Source organism: Bos indicus, chromosome X (assembly GCF_029378745.1).
Source record: "Bos indicus isolate NIAB-ARS_2022 breed Sahiwal x Tharparkar chromosome X, NIAB-ARS_B.indTharparkar_mat_pri_1.0, whole genome shotgun sequence".
NCBI classification, from domain to species: Eukaryota; Metazoa; Chordata; class Mammalia; order Artiodactyla; family Bovidae; genus Bos; species Bos indicus.
The window spans coordinates 8045767-8059887 of record NC_091789.1 but is presented as its reverse complement, the minus strand read 5'-3'; the positions used below and the strand labels follow the sequence as shown (position 1 = coordinate 8059887).

The 14121-nt window shown below is 38.6% G+C and overlaps 1 protein-coding gene and 1 non-coding gene across 17 annotated transcripts in view; one reads left to right on the top strand and one right to left on the bottom strand.

Moving 5' to 3' along the window:
• THOC2 (THO complex subunit 2) overlaps nucleotides 1-14121 on the top strand; it is a 118782-nt gene that overhangs the window by 44239 nt on the left and 60422 nt on the right. The window lies entirely within an intron of this gene.
• Nucleotides 791-897, bottom strand: LOC139181840 (U6 spliceosomal RNA). The gene has a single exon (XR_011565568.1). It is a non-coding gene; the product is annotated as a U6 spliceosomal RNA (small nuclear RNA).

Genomic DNA, 14121 nt, shown 5'->3' with positions numbered 1-14121 from the left:
GTGACAGGGTAGCTGAAATTTAACTTGAGCATGATTAATTAGAATATAGGTTAGGACTTTGGAGACTGAGGGTTTCAGGGCTTATTGCAGTGAATAATGATGACCTACTGCTTAATATAGTATTGTTAGTTGAATATCAGTTTTAGAATTAAAACTTTCTGTATGAGACTATTCCTCATAATGGTAACACTTTTTGAACTGAATTAAAATATCCCTGGGGGTTAACCAATGTTGGAATGATCCCTTTTTTTTTTTTTTTTATTTTTTTTTTCTAATTTTATTTTATTTTTAAACTTTACATAATTGTATTAGTTTTGCCAAATATCAAAATGAATCCGCCACAGGTATACATGTGTTCCCCATCCCGAACCCTCCTCCCTCCTCCCTCCCCATACCATCCCTCTGGGCCGTCCCAGTGCACCAGCCCCAAGCATCCAGCATCGTGCATCGAACCTGGACTGGCAACTCGTTTCCTACATGATATTTTACATGTTTCATTGCCATTCTCCCAAATCTTCCCACCCTCTCCCTCTCCCACAGAGTCCATAAGACTGTTCTATACATCAGTGTCTCTTTTGCTGTCTCGTATACAGAGTTATTGTTACCATCTTTCTAAATTCCATATATATGCGTTAGTATACTGTATTTATGTTTTTCCTTCTGGCTTACTTCACTCTGTATAATAGGCTCCAGTTTCATCCACCTCATTAGAACTGATTCAAATGTATTCTTTTTAATGGCTGAGTAATACTCCATTGTGTATATGTACCACAGCTTTCTTATCCATTCAAAAAATATGGAACGCTTCACGAATTTGCGTGTCATCCTTGCGCAGGGGCCATGCTAATCTTCTCTGTATCGTCCCAATTTTAGTATATGTGCTGCCGAAGCGAGCACGGAATGATCCTTTTTTAAAAAAAAGGAGATAATGGGGCCTTTGTCTTACATAAGAAATGCCCAACCAAAAAATATTTGATTTAGAAATAACCTATTATTGGAAAGAGTAACCCTGGTATTGTTCTGTATAACACCATTTGCTTATTTTTATTGCCTGAGCAATCTTATTTTGGGAATCTGTAATCTTAAGGACCACTGAGGGCAGGGGAAGAAATGTAAGAGATTTTAGATAATTTGTAGTCTGGTGAGGTAAAGTAAGAAAAGCCACGAAAATCAAGAACTGCTGAGGGCTTCTAACCTGGGGAATTGGTTCCTAAGCATGTATGCTCACCCTGTGTACTGGTCTCTTGCCTAAGTCTACCCACCCCAACCCCCTGCCATCACTTCCTGAAAATGTTTACTCCCCCTGTCCACAACCCATATTTTCACCAATTGGAAGTTATTGGGATTAACAGGGTTCTTTTAATTTTTTTTCCTTAATGCTAGGACTTCTAGGCAAAGGTAATTATTTCTGCTATAAAGTCAGAGTGATTTTATTCTGATTTCAACCTGGGATTACCTGTACTGGATGTCTTGACTTGGAAAGTTGGTAGGGATATAAGCAGTTTTAGAACAGACTTTGGAAAATTGGGCTGATTCAGTTCCCTTAACAGAGATTGCTGGAATAGAGGGTTTAGGGTCAGCACGAAGGGCAAGAAGAAAGGAGTACTAGAAAGTGTGAGGATACTGAAAGACAAACTTGGCTGGGTTTATCTTGCCACAGGAAGAAGAAGGAGATGATGACTCTCACTCTTGTCCCAGCTTTTTGGTTTCTTGATTCAGAACACAGTAATAGCGGTACCATGGTGTTATGCACTATTATAACCCTAATATACTCATTTAAGGAATATTGACTGAACACCTCCTATGTGTCAGGTAGTGTCCTAAGTGCTGCGACTACATATGTAAGCAAATAAAAATCCTTGCCTTCATGATGCTTATATTCTAAGCAAAGGTGATCAATGAGAGGGGGCAAAAGAAGAAAGAGAGCAGCATAAGGAAGAATGAGAGTACTAGAGTGGTGAAGTGGCAATTTTAAACAAAAAAGTAAGAGTAGACCTCTTTGAAAAGGTGAGTTTATTTAAGCAAAGAAACAGATGATGTGAGAGTGTAAACTGCAGATATTTGGAAGAGCCTCCAGGCAAAGAGAACAGCTAGGGCAACAGTCTTCAGGTGTGAGCATGCCTAATGTGTTGAATAACAGCGAGGAGACCAGTGTGGCTGGATGAGAGTGATTGAGTGGGAGAGCGGTAGTGGCTGAGGTCAAAGATGAGGGACCATATCACGTGGACTGGTGCAAGGTTTCTGACTTCCAGTGCCCAGTGAAGCCAGTGGAGGTTTTGAATGATATGATCTGGTGTAGTTTTTTTCATTTTGTTTTTCTTTTACCTTTTAATTTTATTATGAACATTTTTAGACATATAGAAAAGAGTGAATAGTGTGAATACCCTTAACTCTATCACCTAGAAGTATGTTTATTAACACATTGGTATAATTTGGGGGGGAAATGTTAATTTATATTACAGATCATGAATGTAACAATACATTAATTTGTATTTTTTAACAGTAAGGACATTTTTCTATACAACCATGATACTAATTTTATATCTAACTAGACTGCTATCATAGCTCAGACCATATTTAGATTTTCCAAGTTGTCCCTCAAATGCATTTTACACCTGGTTTGTTCAAATGATGATCCAGTCAAAGACCACACAAATATAATATTTGATTTTGGGGATTTTTTTACTCTCTTTCAGTTTAGAATAATTTCCCCCACCCCTTCCATTAATGGCAGTCACTTGTTGAAGAGAAATTCCCAAAGAGGACTCCACCTTTTGGATTTATCTAATTGCTTTTTGTGGTTGGTTTAATTTGTTCTTTATCCCCTGTTTTTCTTATATGCTTGAAGTTAGGGCTAAAGGCTCGACTATGTTCAGGTAAAATATTAGTGGCAAAAATACTTCATAGGTTGTGTTATATGTTTCATATTGCATAGCATCTAATACTGACTTCTAATATTTCAGTAAGTTGATGACAATATAATCCCTCCATTATACAATGACATTTCCCCATCTTGTCAACAGCAAGTTATCTGTAGGTTGATATTTGGTAACATGTGAATATCCAGTTTTTCATCAATCTTTCATTAAGTGTAATGTAACTACATGGATGGTAGTTTTTTGAGTCAGTTATTTCCTTTGGTGTTCCAAATTGTTGGTTCACTAATTTTATCTTGCCGTCTACATTTATGAGCCATCAGTTGTCCCTTATTAACTTGAGTTGTTTGGTTATTCTGCAGTACAGTTCCTACTAGAAAGACAGACAAATACTTCATTTTTTCCCCCACATTAATTACTAGCCATCAGAGTAAGGAGTTTCTTTAGTAGACACATCTAATGGTGACATGAGTGATGTGTGTGTGAGAAAGAGACGAGAGAGACAAAAAGAGTGTGTACATATGCATTTTGACTTAGGTTTTCAAAGAATCAATATGGTTATGGTAGTAGTGGAAGTAGATAATGTTCTGAATATATTTTGAAGGTAGAGCCAATAGTATTTGCTGATGGATTAGATATAGAATGTGAGAAAGTAGAGTTAGAGACTGTCCTAAATTTTTTTTTTTGGACTGAGCAGCTAAAAAGATAGTTTTCGTCATCACCTGAGATAGGGTAAATTTCAGGTGGAATGAGTTTGGAGTACTGTGGGCAGGAATCAGGAATTCAGTTTTGGGCATCTTAAGTTTGAAATACCTGTTAGAGATTCAGATATCCAAGTGGAGATGTTGAGCAAATAACTGGATATTGGATTTGGTGTGCTGGAGAAAGCACTTGAACTAGAAAGGGCTAGAGATAGAAATGTGGGTGCCAAAAGCACATAGATGATATTTAAAGTTGTGATACTGGATGAAATCATTAAGTTGGATAAGAGAACCAAAGGCTGAGCCTTGGGGTACTCTGATGTTAAAGGGCCTGGGAAAAGAGGAGGAGCCAGCAAAGGAGATATAGAAGGAACACATGTAAGGTAAGAGGAAAACAAGAATATAGTATCTTGGAAGCTAAATGGAAGAAGGAGTGATCAAGTCTGTTAAATGTCTCTGACAGGTCATTTAAGATGAGGACTGAAAAATGGATTTATTAGCAGGGAGTTCAAAACTAGCCATATTTGTAGAGTTTGAGTGATGTTAAAAGAGAATGGGAAGAATGGAATTAGAGACAATGAGAATAGACAACTCTATAAAGGAGTTGCTACAGAGAGGCACAGATAAATGGAGGGGTAACTGAGGAAGTGAACTCGAGATTTTCTTTGAAGATAGGAGAGAGACTGTTCATGTGTTGATGGGAATGATTGAACAGAAAGAAAACTGGTGATGTAGGAGAAAGAGGAGTGAATTATTGGATTAGTGTTCTTGAATAAGATAGAATGCAGCTTATAGCGTAAGTGATGGATGAACTTTATATAGGACCACAGGGAATTCACATATAATAACAGGTGGAAAGGTAGCATATGTGGGTACACTTGTTGGTAGGTGGATAGATCTGATGGTGAGAATTTGTAGAGGTCCTGTTGATTGATCCAGTTTTCATGCTGAAATAGAAAGCAAGTTCATCAGATGAGAAAGGGAATGATAGAGGAGGTATTGGAGCTTAGAAGAGAAAGTAGGAAATAGTTGCGTAAGAGAGTATGAGAGTGAATGGACTAGAGAAATAAGAGTATAATTGGCCAGTGACATTAAGGACCCACTTGAGGGTGGATATGTGAAATTAGTACTTTGAGGAGTTGTAGCTATTGGTAATATTAGAATTTAGGATATGGAGTGAATGGCTAAAATAGAGTAGAGGAGGTCTTTGCAAGAGTGGAATTCAAGGAACTAAGAAACCAGCATGTTGGAAGTATCACTAGCATGTATATGATAATCTCTAAAAATTAAGAAAGGAATAGAGTTGGAGAAAGTGACACTGAATCAAAAGCTAAGGTCATTCATTGCTAAGTAAAGGCAGTGACCCAGGGGTCCATAGATGACAACAATAATACATAACTAAAAGTGGTAGAGTACAGAACTCAGAGCTCTGTCCCTTCAGAAAAGCAACTGATGAACTGGCAAAAAAACTGTCAGTCAACTTTCACAGAACTCTGGAATTTAGTAAAAACTTAAACAACCAAGAAATGATTTGGTGAAGAAAGAAGCTGCTGTTTGGGATAAGAGAGCTCTGTGGCATTTTAAATTGCCTGCCTACTATCTCACACCCAGATTGATGGTAGCTGTGAAGATAAAAGCAGGCATTCCTACTACAGATTGCTAATGCCTGAGGATATAAAGAATTGTTCTCAAAGAATTTGGCCTGTCTGGCTACTCCCTGAAGGATTGGTGCAAGGGCTTGTCTTTGTTTTGCCTGACTGGGAGCATCCCTCGGGCTAGGGTGAAAGTGAGGTCGTTCAGTCTTGTCCCACTCTTTGCAACCTCATGGACTATAGCCTACTAGCCTACTAAGCTTCTCCGTCCATGGGATTTTCCAGGCAAGAATACTGGAGTGGGTTGCCATTTCCTTCTCTAGGAGATCTTCCCGACCCAGGGATTGAACCCCGGTCTCCCACATTGTAGGCAGATGCTTTACCATCTAAGCCACCAGGGAGTCCAGGGAAGATCCCATCCGTGGGAATCTCCTAAAAATACCTTTTGGATAATGGTATACCCTGCCACACAGTGTCCAGTGGTGCCTTATATAGTCTGAGGAGCAGAAACAGAAAAGAATGAAGAAAAATATTAGAGCCTAACAGACCTATGGGATACCATCAAGTATACCAATATGTGAGGAGTTCCTTGGCTGTCCAGTGGTTAGGACTTGATGCTTTCACTGCCGTGACCCTGGGTTCAATCCCTGTTTAGAGAACTAAGATCCCATATATGGTGTAGCCAAAAAAAAAAAAAAGTGTGTCAGTATGTATATTGTGGAGTCCAAGAGGTAGAGGGGAGAGAGAGAGAAAAGGACAGCATATTTGAAAAAATAATGGTGGAAACCTTCTCAAATTTGATGAAATATATGAATCTACACATCTAAGAAACTTGAGGAACACCACATGGGATAAACTCAGATCCATACTGAGACACATTATAGTCAAATTATAATATAGTATATTTTATATATATATATATATATATATATATAAAATAGTCAAAGACAGAATCTTGAAAGCAGCAAAACAGATGTGACTCATTCATACAAGTGACCTCAATAAGATTGACAGCTGATTTCTTCAGAAGGCAGTGGAATGGACTATGTAAAGTATTGAAAGAATGAAACCAAGAATTCTATATCCAACAAAACTATCCTTCAAAAATGAGAGATTATGATATTCCAAAATAAAAGCTGGGGGAGTTCATTGCTAGCAGACCTGCCGTACAAGAAATGCTAAAGTGAGTCCTTTGGATTGAAATGAAAGGACACTAGACAGTAACTTCAAGCCATATGAAAAAATAAAGAACATTAGTAAATGTAACTACATAGCTAAATATAAAAGCCAATATTATTGTAATTTTTGATTTGTAGTTTCTCCTTTTTTCTGATATGATTTAAAAGACAAAAGAATAAAACAAAAATTATAATCTAGTTGACACACAATGTGTGACAATATAAAAGGGGGAAGGATAGAGGTTTATAGATGCACAGTTTGTATAATATTGAAGCTAAGTTGATATTAATTCAAAATATGTTATTATAAGTTTAGAATGTTAATTGTTAACACTCAAGGTGACCATTAAGAAAATACTTAAAAAATAAATAGAAGAGGAAAGGAACAGGGAATTTAAAAAAATACTAAAAAAGTGATGGAGGAAATGAGAAACAGTAAAATAAGACAGGAAACAGTAAATGGCAGAAGTCCTTCCTCATTACCAATTATTTAAATGCAAATGGGTTAAACTTTGCAATTAAAAAGCAGCATTTGGCAGAATGTATAAAAAAGCAAGATCCAGACCCACCAAGATCACATGACTTTTCTATAGTGTTAAAATTCATTGTAATAAAATGAGAGGGGAAAAAAGCATGATTCAACTATATGTTATCTATAAGAGACTTACTTTAAGATCCAAAGATACAAATATATTGGAAGCGAAAGTATGTAAATAGATAACCAATGCAAACAGTATCCAGGAGAGATGGGGTTGCTATATAGACTTTTAAGTCAAATTTTTTTATAATAGATATCAAAAGACATATATTGATAAAGGGTCAGCCTATCAAGAACATAAAGCAGTTAATAACTGTATATGCACCAAACAGAGCCTCAAAATATATGAAGCAAACATTAGCAGGGTTGAAGGGGGAAATAGACAGTTCTACAGTAACTATTGGATATTTCCATACCCCACTCTCATTAGTGGATAGAAAAATTTAGACAAATTATCAGAGAGGAAATAGAGGACTTGAGCAACACTGTAAACCAGTTAGACTTAACAGACATATATAGAACAGTCCATTGGACAACAGTAGATTACACATTCTTCTCTAGTACACATGGAACATTCTCCAGGATAGACCTTATATTAGACAACAGAACAAGTCTCAATACATTTATAACATTGAAATCATGCAAAATATTTTCTTGGACCACAGCGGAATGAAACTAGATCACAAGAATAGTGAAGGATAGGAGCAATAGAAAATTCAAAGCTGGGTGGGCTTTAGGGAGCATGATGGAGAGTAGTCTGAAAACAAATATAAAAAAAAAGATGATTCATACCCTACCTCCAGTCCTAGTATTGTGAGGGGTCCAGGGAAAATAGCCATCACTTGACTGGGTTACAGTGGGAGTGGTGTTCCTAGTGAATGCTAGGCTCTGTTCAAATGTTAAGGTGAAAGGGGGGAGGAGAGGTTGAGAGGATACATTTAGAGAAGAGTTTCAAGGCATAGGGGGTTTTGCTGAGGATGGGTCCTGAATTCCAGAGGATTCCATAGAAGTTCTTTAAGAATGTGGATGCATGAGAGAGGACAGAACAGGGATTGTGCAGAGCGATATGAAGATCAGAGTACAGGAATTGACATTTGACCCTGAGAGTTGGAGGCTTCTTGTGGCACACTTAAGCAGAGTTAATGGGGGAAATGTGAATATTCCTGGTGGATTCAAGTCAGTGAGCTTTTGTGGTTTTGCTCTGAAACCATGACCACCATTTGTTTTCATGGAAAAAATGTTTTGATACTAAAATAGCCATTTAAAAACAATTAAAATCAAACTGTTGTTGAGGACTTAATCTGTCTTAAAAATCATGGTGAAATAATGCCTTTTAAAATGTATTTGTTAGTTTCATTAGCTTCATATGTGCATAACACATATCACAATTATGGGAGGAGGTTTACTCATAAAGATCAGTGTTGAGTAGAAGCAGAACATGGGGGGGTGGTCCTAAGATGGCAGAGGAATAGGACGGGGAGACCACTTTCTCCCCCACAAATTCATCAAAAGAATATTTAAACGCTGAGTAAATTCCACAAAACAACTTCTGAATGCTGGCAGAGGACTGCAGGCACCCAGAAAAACAGCCCAGTGTCTTTGAAAGGAGGTAGGAAAAAATATAAAAGACAAAAAAAAAGACAAAAGAGGTAGGGATGGAGCTCCATCCCGGGAAGGGAGTCTTAAAAAGAGAGAAGTTTCCAAACACCAGGAAACACTCTCACTGTGGCGAGCCTTGGAACCACAGAGGGCAACATAACCAGGAGGAAAAATAAATAAATAATTAAAACCCACAGATTACGTGCCCAACAGTAACTCCCCCAGCGGAGAAGCAGTGCAGACGCCTGCACCCCCACTAGCAAGCAGGGGCTGGGGAGGGAGGCCCCGGGCTGCATTGGTTAGAGTAAGAACTGGGCCTGAATGCCCCAAGAGCAATCTGAGGGAACTAACTTGGGCTAGCAAACCAGACTGTGGGATAGCTACCACGCGAAAAGCCCTAACCTAAGACACCACCAGGCCTGCTCACAGAACAAAGGACTGAGCAGAGCTAGCCGGCTGCAGACCATCCCCCTCCGGTGACAGGCAGCCAGAGCTGGAAGGGGGCAATCACAGCCCCAGAGAGACATTAACTACCAAACTGCAAGCAGGCTTCTTTGCTAACTAAGACTTCTTGGGGTTCTGGACAGTCAACATCCGCCTGAGAAGGTGCGCCAGCTGTACAGCCAGAAAACCTGAGTGGCAGGGATGGGGGAGGCAATAAGTCGCAGCGACCGTGCTCACCAAACACCTGAGCTGCTCAGACCTGGGAAGGGCACAAAACGCAGGCCCAACCGAGTCTGCACCTCTGAGGACTACCTGAGTGCCTGAACCTGAGTGGCTTAGATCTAGGAGGTCCATGCAGCCCAGGGCAAGCCTCCGATGGTTCCCAGTGGTGCAACCTAGAGCCTAAGCAGTGTGGGCAGGGAGGGCTCATGCGCCGTGAGCGGGGGCAGGCCCAGTGTGGTTGAGACACTGCGAGCACATGCCAGTGTTATTTGTTTGCAGCGTCCCTCCCTCCCCACAGTGTGACTGAACAAGTGAGCCTAAAAAAGTGTCCACCACGTCCCCCTTGTGTCAGGGCAGAAATGAGACACTGGAGACCAGCAAACAGAAGAGCCTTGGAAGTGACAGGTGCAATAGATTAAAACCCTGTAGTTAGTACCGACTACATAGGAAGGGGTCTATAGATCTTGAGAAATATAAGCCGGACCAAGGAACTATCTGAAAATGAACTCACCCCACACTGCCCACAACACCACCAGAGAAAGTCCTAGATATATTTTTTCTATTTTTACTATCATTCTTTTTTTTAAGTCCTCTATTACTCCTTTAATTTTCATTTTTATAACCTACTATTACTTTGCAAAAAAAAAGAGACCCTATTTTTTTAAAGCAAACTTCATATATATATATATATATTTATAATTTTTGTGACTTTGTTTTTTTCTTTTTTTTTCCTTTAATATTGTATTTTTGAAAAGCCAACCTCTACTCTAGATTTTTAATTTTTGCTTTTTGGTATTTGTTATCAATTTTGTACCTTTAAGAACCCAATCTTCAGTACTCATTTTTACTTGGGAGCGAGATTACTGGCTTGACTGCTCTCTCCCCCTTTGGACTCTCCTTTTTCTCCACCAGGTCACCTCTATCTCCTCCCTCCCCCTTTTCTTCTCTACCCAACTCTGTGAATCTCTTTGTGTGTTCCAGACGGTGGAGAACACTTAGGGAACTGCTTAGTGGCTGGATCTGTCTCTCTCCTTTTGATTCCCCCCTTTATCCTCCTAGCCACCTCTGTCTCCGTCTTCCCTCTTCTCTTCTCTGTATAACTCTGTGAACATCTCTGAGCAGTCCAGACTGTGGAGCCCACATAAGGAAGTGATTACTGGCTAGCTTGCTCTCTCCTCTTTTGATTCCACCTCATCTCATTGGGGTCACCTCTAACTCCCTCCTCCCTCATCTATTCTCCATGTAAATCTGTGAACCTCTCTGAGTGTCCCTAACTGTGGAGAAACTTTTCATCTTTAACGTAGATGTTTTATCAATGGTGCTGTATAGATGGAGAAGTCTTGAGACTACTGTAAAAATAAGACTGAAAACCAGAAGCAGGAGGCTTAAGTCCAAATCCTGAGGACACCAGAGAACTCCTGACTCCAGGGAACATTAATTGACAGATGCTCAGCAAACGCCTCCATACCTACACTGAAACCAAGCACCACCCAAGGGCCAACAAGTTCCAGAGCAAGACATACCATGCAAATTCTCCAGCAACACAGGAACACAGCCCTGAGCTTCAATATACAGGCTGCCCAAAGTTACTCCAAACCCACTGACATCTCATAACTCATTACTGGACACTTCATTGCACTCCAGAGGGAAGAAATCCAGCTCCACCCACCAGAACACTGACACAAGCTTCCCTAACCAGGAAACCTTGACTAGCCACCCATACAACCCCACCCACAGTGAGGAAACTCCACAATGAAGAGAACTCCACAAACTGCCAGAATACAGAAAGGCCACCCCAAACACAGCAAAATAAACAAGATGAAGAGAAAAATAAACAAGATGATGAGGAATACACAGCAGGTAAAGGAACAGGATAAATGCCCGCCAAATCAAACAAAAGAGGAAGAGATAGGGAATCTACCTGATAAAGAATTCCGAATAATGATAGTGAAAATGATCCAAAATCTTGAAAATAAAATAGAATCACAGATAAATAGCCTGGAGACAAGGATTGAAAAGATGCAAAAAAGGTTTAACAAGGACCTAGAAGAAATGAAAAAGTGAATATATAATGAATAATGCAATAAATGAGGTCAAAAACACTCTGGAGGCAACAAATAGTAGAATAACGGAGGCAGAAGATAGGATTAGTGAAATAGAAGATAGAATGGTAGAAATAAATGAATCAGAGAGGAAAAAAGAAAAACGAATTAAAAAAAAATGAGGACAATCTCAGAGACCTCTGGGACAATGTTAAACGGCCCAACATTCAAATCACAGGAGTCCCAGAAGAAGAAGACAAAAAGACCATGAGAAAATACTTGAGATAATAGTTGAAAACTTCTCTAAAATGGGGAAGGAAATAATCACCCAAGTCCAAGAAACCCAGAGAGTCCCAAACAGGATAAACCCAAGGTGAAACGCCCCAACAAATATTAATCAAATTAACAAAGATCAAACACAAAGAAAAAATATTAAAAGCAGCAAGGGAAAAACAACAAATAACACACAAGGGGGTTCCCATAAGGATAACAGCTGATCTTTCAATAGAAACTCTTCAGGCCAGGAGGGAATGGCAGGACGTACTTAAAGTGATGAAAGAAAATAACCTACAGCCCAGATTACTGTACCCAGCAAGGATCTCATTCAAATATGAAGGAGAATTCAAAAGCTTTACAGACAAGCAAAAGCTGAGAGAATTCGACACCACCAAACCAGCTCTCCAACAAATGCTAAAGGATCTTCTCTAGACAGGAAACACAAAAAGGGTGTATAAACTGGAACCCAAAACAATAAAGTAAATGGAAATGGGATCATACTTATCAGTAATTACCTTAAATATAAATGGGTTGAATGCCCCAACCAAAAGACAAAGACTGGCTGAATGGATACAAAAACAAGACCCTTATATATGTTGTCTACAAGAGGCCCACCTCAAAACAGGGGACACATACAGACTGAAAGTGAAGGGCTGGAAAAAGATATTTGATGCAAATAGAGACCAAAAGAAAGCAGGAGTAGCAATACTCATATCAGATAAAAAAGACTTTAAAACAAAGGCTGTGAAAAGAGACAAGGACACTACATAATGATCAAAGGATCAATCCAAGAAATAGATATAACAATTATAAATATATATGCACCCAACATAGGAGCACTACAATATGTAAGACATATGCTAACAAGTATGAAAGGGGAAATTAACAATAACACAATAATAGTGGCAGGCTTTAATACCCCACTCACACCTATGGATAGATCAACTAAACAGAAAATTAACAAGGAAACACAAACTTTAAATGATACAATAGACCAGTTAGACTTAATTGATATCTATAGGGCATTTCACCCCAAAACAATGAACTTCACCTTTTTCTCAAGGGCACACAGAACCTTCTCCAGGATAGATCACATCCTGGGCCATTAATCTAGCCTTTGTAAATTCAAAAAAATTGAAATCATTCCAAGCATCTTTTCTGACCACAATGCAGCAAGATTAGATCTCAATTACAGGAGAAAAACTATTAAAAATGGCAACATATGGAGGCTGAACAACACGTTGCTGAATAACCAACAAATCACAGAAGAAATCAAAAAATGCATAGAAACGAATGAAAATGAAAACACAACAACCCCAAATCTGTGGGATACTGTAAAAGCAGTGCTAAGGGGAAGGTTCATAGCAATACAGGCATACCTCAAGAAATAAGAAAAAAGTCAAATAAATAACCTAACTCTACACCTAACAACTAGAAAAGGAAGAAATGAAGAACCCAAGGGTTAGTAGAAGGAAAGAAATCTTAAAAATTAGGGCAGAAATCAATGCAAAAGAAACAAAAGAGACCATAGGAAAAATCAACAAAGCCAAAAGCTGGTTCTTTGAGAGGATAAATAAAATTGACAAACCATTAGCTAAACTCATCAGGAAACAAAGGGAGAAAAATCAAATCAATAAAATTAGAAATGAAAATGGAGAGATCACAACAGACAACACAGAAATACAAAGGATTATAAGAGACTACTATCAGCAATTATATGCCAATAAAATGGACAACTTGGAAGAAATGGGCAAATTCTTAGAAAAGTACAACTTTCCAAGACTGGACCAGGAAGAAATAGAAAATCTTAACAGACCCATCACAAGCACAGAAATTGAAACTGTAATCAGAAATCTTCCAGCAAACAAAAGCCCAGGTCCAGACGGCTTCACAGCTCAATTCTATCAAAAATTTAGAGAAGAGCTAACACCTATCCTACTCAAACTCTTCCAGAAAATTGCAGAGGAAGGTAAACTTCCAAACTCATTCTATGAGGCCACCATCACCCTAATCCCAAAACCTGACAAAGATCCCACAAAAAAAGAAAACTACAGGCCAGTATCACTGATGAACATAGATGCAAAAATCCTTAACAAAATTCTAGCAATCAGAATCCAACAACACATTAAAAAGATCATACATCATGACCAAGTGGGCTTTATCCCAGGGATGCAAGGATTCTTCAATATCTGCAAATTAATCAATGTAATACACCACAGTAACAAATTGAAAAATAAAAGCCATATGATTATCTCAATAGATGTAGAGAAAGCCTTTGACAAAATTCAACATCCATTTATGATAAAAACTCTCCAGAAAGCAGGAATAGAAGGAACATACCTCAACATAATAAAAGCTATATATGACAAACCCACAGCAAACATTATCCTCAATGATGAAAAATTGAAAGCATTTCCCCTAAAGCCAGGAACAAGACAAGGGTGCCCACTCTCACCACTACTATTCAACGTAGTTTTGAAAGTTTTGGCTACAGCAGTCAGAGCAGAAAAAGAAATAAAAGGAATCCAAATTGGAAAAGAAGAAGTAAAACTCTCACTGTTTGCAGATGACATGATCCTCTACATAGAAAACCCTAAAGACTCCACCAGAAAATTACTAGAGCTAATCAATGAATATAGTAAAGTTGCAGGAT